Consider the following 6,646-nt stretch of genomic DNA (forward strand, 5'->3'; position numbering starts at 1 on the left):
TCTTTTATGGTAATGTAATTCATAAACGTAATTTTTTGCTAGTATTTCCCCCTTAACTCTGGCATAGCAATGATATAATTCCATTGTATGACAATAACAATAACTTAGTTTTGCCTTCTGCCTTTTTATCATGTGTTCCTATTTTATCTTCCAAGGTTTACAACATGACATGCACTATTCCATGGGACAGGTACAATTATCCCTGCTTTTCCAACATTAAAATGAAAAAGGAATCTTCCTGTTTCCATCCTAATATCGAGCCTTTTTCCTATCCATTCCACTCACTTGTCATGGGGCAGGTTCTTGCAGTATTTCACTGCCAGCAGCACAGGTACATGTATTAAGATCCTTAAAGCTTTATTCATAATTGATATTGACCTATGGACTAAAACTGTACAAATAAATGGATTCTTTTTATGGTGAAAATGATAAAATGCTACCAGTCTACAGTCAAATGTCAGGGTGCACAAAATACTAAAGATGGATCTGGGTTATTATATATGAACACAACTAACTACCCGTTGGGCAGAGCATTGTAGTTCAATGCACTATTTTTAAGATCTCCGTGGGTGTCGAGTCTCTATTTTGCCCTAAAGATTGGGTTTGGTAACTGCTTAATGTCTCTGTGTGTATGTCACTCTCCTCTGTGCAACGTCTCAGGCGCTTGCCTCATAGATGTGTGAAGAATGAAATGATCACCTGTAGGGTCTTTGGTGATAAATGTTACACTGCATGTGCTCTTTACGTGCAACATATTCAACCCATTCAAGGATGCTCGTACCAGAAAACCATGAGGTAAATTTTTCTAAGTGGAAACTGGTGCTTAGACGAGCATGTTGGGACTCCACTCAGTACATGTAGCCCCCACCTCACATTCCCGTGTAGGAGCTTCTAAGTCACAAGACAAACATTAGAGACTGAGCTGGGAGGATGGCCAGCGTGGATGTGACCACAGATGTGATCATCCTGACACAGACCGTGGTTGGACTCCTGGGGAATTTCTCCCTTTTTGCCATTATATCATCCTTTACTTCACTGGGTACAGGTCACGGTCCACAGACGTGATTCTTCAGCACCTGATTGTGGCCAACTTCTTGACCCTTCTCTCTAAAGGAGTCCCCCAGACCATGGCAGCCTTTGGGTGCAAACTTTCCCCCAGTGATTTTGGATGCAAAATGATTTTCTTTCTTCACCGAGTGGGGAGGGGAGTGTCCATGGGGAGCATCTGCCTCTTGAGTGTCTTTCAGGTGATCACGATCAGCCCCCAGAACTCCAGGTGGGCAGAGCTTAAAGCAAAAGCTCCCCAGCACATTGTTCCCTCGATGTGCCTGTGCTGGATGCTCCAAATGCTGGTCAATGTCGTTTTCCCTGTGAATATAACTGGCAAATACAGTGACAAAAATATCACAAACAGAAGAGATTTTGGATACTGTTCTGCTCTTCGTTATGACGAAACCAGAAGCATATTACTTGCATTGCTGCTGTTACTCCCTGATGTTTCATGCTTAGGGCTCATGCTCTGGGCCAGTGGCTCCATGGTTTTCCTCCTGTACAGACACAAGCAGCAGGTCCAGCACATTCGCAGGAACATCATCTCCCCCAGGTCCTCGCCTGAGTCCAGAGCTACCCGAACCATCCTTCTCCTGGTGAGCAGCTTTGTCTCCTTTTATACCCTTGCCTGCACCTTTCAACTTGTTTTGGCTCTTTTCGGTAATCCCAGCTGGTTCCTTGTGAAAATCACTATAGTCATGGCTGCGTGGTTCCCCACTGTCAGCCCCTTTCTTCTCATGAGCCGTGACTTGACTGTGCACAGGATCTACGTTGCCTGGATAAGGAATGCACAGTCCCCCACTGTTAGGAGAAACCTATAAATTGTACATCTTTCCACAGTGTATAATTGTCAGTTTATTCATTCATTCACCTCAGAGTCCCAGCTAAAATTTGAATCTCAAGACTCTAGTAAACAGGGCATGTTGAGAATATTCTTTGAAATAAGTAATTGTAACAGTATCGCCATGACATATAGTTACTATGTAAATAATTATATGATTGAAGTTATTCTGAGATGTTCAGAAAAGAAGTTCAGAATCTATGCAATAATAAACACCAGGTCTTAAAGGAATCTGTATTTATGAACTCTTCAATTATGTAGCATTCAATCTACAACTTTTCCCAGAAATGAAATAGGTATGATCTTATGCATGAACATGGATTAGTGTGTGCAGTGATCATTAATAAGCTGAATGAATTAATGACCTCATGGAGTAAAGAAGAGCCTGGTGTGGAGTTGGGATTTAAAATAAGTTTCAGGTAGTTCCTGTGGTGGCTCAGGGGTTACAAACCTAACTAGTATCCATGAGGATGTGAGTTTGATCCCTGGCCTGGCTCAGTGGGTTAAGGATCTGGTGTTGCCGAGAGCTGTGGCGTAGTTTACAGATGGGGCTCAGATCCAGCATTGCGGTGGCTGTGGCCGCAGCTGTAGCTCTGATTTAACCCCTAGTCTGGGAACTTCCATACTCCATAGGTGCAGCCCTTAAAAGAAGAAAGAAAGAAAGAGAAAAAGAGAAAAAGATTAAAATGAAATCGGTTTCAGCCAGTAGAGTCTTTGGGAACCAGTTATGATTTTTATAGACAACATGCTTAGAGTGTTGGCAGTATTTATTGAAAATATATTGTTTGGTCAGCACATTTAAATGTTTTCAAAAGAGTGTGTGTGTGTGTGTGTGTGTGTGTGTGAGTGAGTGACTGGATCACCTTGCTGTACAGTAGAAAATTGACAGAACACTGTAAACTAGCTATAATGGAAAATATAAAAATCATAATAAAAATGTTTTCAAGTAGAAATGAGGAGATTGAATTTCAGCAAAAGGAGCAGAAAAACAAAAGTTTGTTTCAGCGCATTTTAAAATGTATTTAACATATAGCATTGCATAATTTTAAAGTGTACAAACTAGTAATTTTTTCACATTTGTAAAACATTTGTCATATTTACCCATTGTAATATGATTGGCATTATAGCCACAATCAGCACTTCTATTCCATAAGTGTCCTTTTCAATTTAATTTTTTTCTATTGAGTTATAGTTGACTTACAATATTATATTTGGTTTGGCAATGGAACATCATAATTCGATGTTTATAGATTATAGTGTGCTTAAGTTATGATAAAATATTGGTTATATTCCTGTTCTGAAAAGTATGTCTTTGTAGCTGATTTGTTTCATACACAGTAGTTTGCACTTCTTAATCCTTACACTATCTCCCACTCTTTTCCTTGTCTTTCCGCAGTGATAACCACTCATTTCTACTCAATATCTGTGAGTCTATGTTTCGTTATATTCATCTGTTTTTTGTTTTGTTTTTTTTAGATTCCACAGACATTTGATAACATATAGTATTTGTCTTTCTCTCTCTGACTTATTACGATATACTTTTTTTTTTTTTTTTTTTTTTTTTTTTTTGCTATTTCTTTGGGCCGCTCCCGTGGCATATGGAGGTTCCCAGGCTAGGGGTCAAATCGGAGCTGTAGCCACTGGCCTACACCAGAGCCACAGCAACGCGGGATCCGAGCTGCGTCTGCAACCTACACCACAGCTCGCGGCAACGCCCAATCCTTAACCCACTGAACAAGGGCAGGGACCGAACCCACAACCTCATGGTTCCTAGTCGGATTCATTAACCACTGCGCCACGACGGGAACTCCACAATATACTTTCTTCTAGTCCAAGGACATGAGATATATTTTTATTTCTTTGTAACATGTTCAGTTTCCTTCAGCAGCATTTCAGTTTTCAGAGTATAGGTTTCTGACTTTCTTGCTTATGCTTTTTTTCCTAGATATTTTGTTCTTTTAATGCAATCTAAATGAGCAATGAGTTTGTTTTCTTGCCTTATCATTCTCATTTTTCCTTTTCCTTTATTTATTTTATTTTATTTTTTGCTAGACTTGCAGCATACATAAGTTCCTGGGTCAGGGACTGAACCTGCATCACAGCAGTGACAGCTGGATCCTTAACCACTGGGACACCAAGGAACACAAGTCTGTGTGTGTCTTTAGTCCTGGAGTGTGTCTCTTGAAGGAAGCATATGAAAGGGACTTTTAAAAAATTGCATTAGCCACTGTATATCTTTTGATTGTGCTTTTAGTCTGCTGACATTTGAAGTAATGATTGATAAGTATGTATTCATTGCCCTTTTATTACTTCTTTTCTGGATGTGTTTGCACTTCTCTGTTCATTTCTTCCCTTGTGGTTTGAGGATTTTCTTGAGTATTGTGCTTTTGTTCCTTTTTTTCCTTTTTTTTTTCTTTTTTTGGGGGGGTTTGTGTGTCTATTGGAGGTTATTGATTTGTGGCTAAATGAAGTTTATATGTGTTGACCTATAGTTATACCTGCTTGCTTTAAACTGGTAGTCACTTGACTTCAAACACATTTTAAGCAATCTGTATTTTTATTCAACACAGGATCCAAGCCACTTCTGTGACCTACACCACAGCTAGAGGCAATGCCAGGTCCTTAACCCAGTGAGCGAGGCCAGGGATCAAACGCACACCCTCATGGTTACTAGTCAGGTTCATAACCCGCTGAGTCACAATGGGAACTCCATCTCCTCCCCCATATTTTGTGTTTTATTTTTGTTGCATGCACAGGGCTTGCAGAAGTTCCTGGGCCTAGGATCTAACCCAAGCTACATCAGTGACAACACCAAATCCTTAATTGCTAGGGAACTAGGGAACTTGTTCCCCACCAGGGAATTCCATTTTGTGTTTTGAGGTCATGTTCCACATCTTTATGCTTATCCCTTAACTGTTTATTGTACTTAGAGTTGCTTTAATGATTATGTTCTCTTTTAATCTATATTGGTTCATTTACGTGGTTGATCCTCAGTTCTTAATATATACTGTCCATTCCTAATTGGATTCTTTTCCTTTCCTATGTATTCTTACTTCTTTTCTACTTAGAGAAGACCTGTCAGAATTTCTTTTATGGTAGGTTTAGTACTGATGAATAATTTTAGGTTTTGCTTCTCTGGGATGTTCTAATCCCTTATACTCTAAGTGATAACAGTGCTGTGTAGAGTGTCCTTTTTTTTTTTTTTTTTTTTTTTTTTTTTTTTTTTTTGTCTTTTTGTCTTTTGTCTTTTGTTGTTGTTGCTATCTCTTGGGCTGCTTCCGCGGCATATGGAGGTTCCCAGGCTAGGGGTCGAATTGGAGCTGTAGCCACTGGCCTACGCCAGAGCCACAGCAACGCAGGATCCGAGCCGCGTCTGCAACCTACACCACAGCTCACGGCAACGCCTGATCGTTAACCCACTGAGCAAGGGCAGGGACCGAACCCGCGACCTCATGGTTCCTAGTCGGATTCGTTAACCACTGCGCCACGACGGGAACTCCTTGTAGAGTGTCTTAATTTGCAGGGTTTTACATTTCAGAACCATTTTATAAAATTCCCCTCTTTCCTTGCAGATGGAGGAGAGTGGTTTCTCTGTGTCCTCACGTGGTGTCTCTAGTGTGTGTGCTTAGGTATGATGTCTCTTTGTCTGCACATTTCCTCTATGATGGCATGAGTCAGAGAGGATTAGGGCCCACACCAATGGACTTCATGCGAACTTCCCTCCCCTTAAAGGCCTTATTTGAAATATAGTACTTTCCAAAATATTGGGTGTTTGGGTTTCAACCTGTCAAGTGGGGGTTCACATCAATTCATGCTTCTCAGCCCTCTGGATCCCCAATTTTTTCTCTCTTACATGGAAAACACATCAGCCTCCTTTTACAAATAGCCCCAAAGTCTTGGCCCATTGCAGCATCCCTTTTGAGTCCCCAGTCTCATCTAATACAAGTGTGGTTGAGACTCAGACTGTGAGGCATTTGGAAAGTCCTGTCCAGCTGGATGCCTATGAAAGCACACAAAGTATATGGTTCTCAGATTATACGGTGGAATTGAATTGGATAGACACTCCCACTCCAAAAGCAAGAAGTCAGAAGATGTAACTGGACTGTTTTCATAAATCTCTGATAGCAGCTTACTTTCTGGGCATCTGGCTCTTCTCACAACTACACAGTTAAAATTTTAGAAAAATCTGGTAACTGAGGATTTATCAGTGGGTTCTTCTTAAGGTTGAACTGTGACATAAGGGGAGGAAAAAAATAAATTGGATTTAAAAAAGAAGAATTGGAGTTCCCGTCATGGCTCAGTGGTTAACGAATCCGACTAGGAACCATGAGGTTGCGGGTTTGATCCCTGCCCTTGCTCAGTGGGTTAAAGATCCGGCGTTGCCATGAGCTGTGGTGTAGGTTGCAGATGTGGCTTGGATCCTGTGGTGCTGTGGCTCTGGCGTAGGCCAGTGGCTATAGCTCCAATTAGACCCCTAGCCTGGGAATTTCCATATGCCGCAGGAGCGACCCTAGAAAAGGCAAAAAGACATAAATAAATAAATAAATAAAGAAGAATTAAGTCACCTGTCTAAAGCATGTCAAAATTGTGGGAGGGTAAATTCCATTAGATTTTAGAGTTTGAGAACTATCTTATCTGACTGCACGTTTTGTCCTGTAGACTACCTGTGTGATGTCCCCAACTTTCAGACACTTAATAGCCATGAGCACAACTACCCTCCATAAAACTACTACCATATTTTGGTTCATCACATCA

General features: G+C 40.8%; 1 pseudogene; it reads left to right on the forward strand.

The window, feature by feature from the left end:
* Positions 931–1,871, forward strand: LOC110261299 (annotated as a pseudogene).

This window comes from Sus scrofa, chromosome 6 (genome assembly GCF_000003025.6).
Source record: "Sus scrofa isolate TJ Tabasco breed Duroc chromosome 6, Sscrofa11.1, whole genome shotgun sequence".
Lineage (NCBI taxonomy): Eukaryota > Metazoa > Chordata > Mammalia > Artiodactyla > Suidae > Sus > Sus scrofa.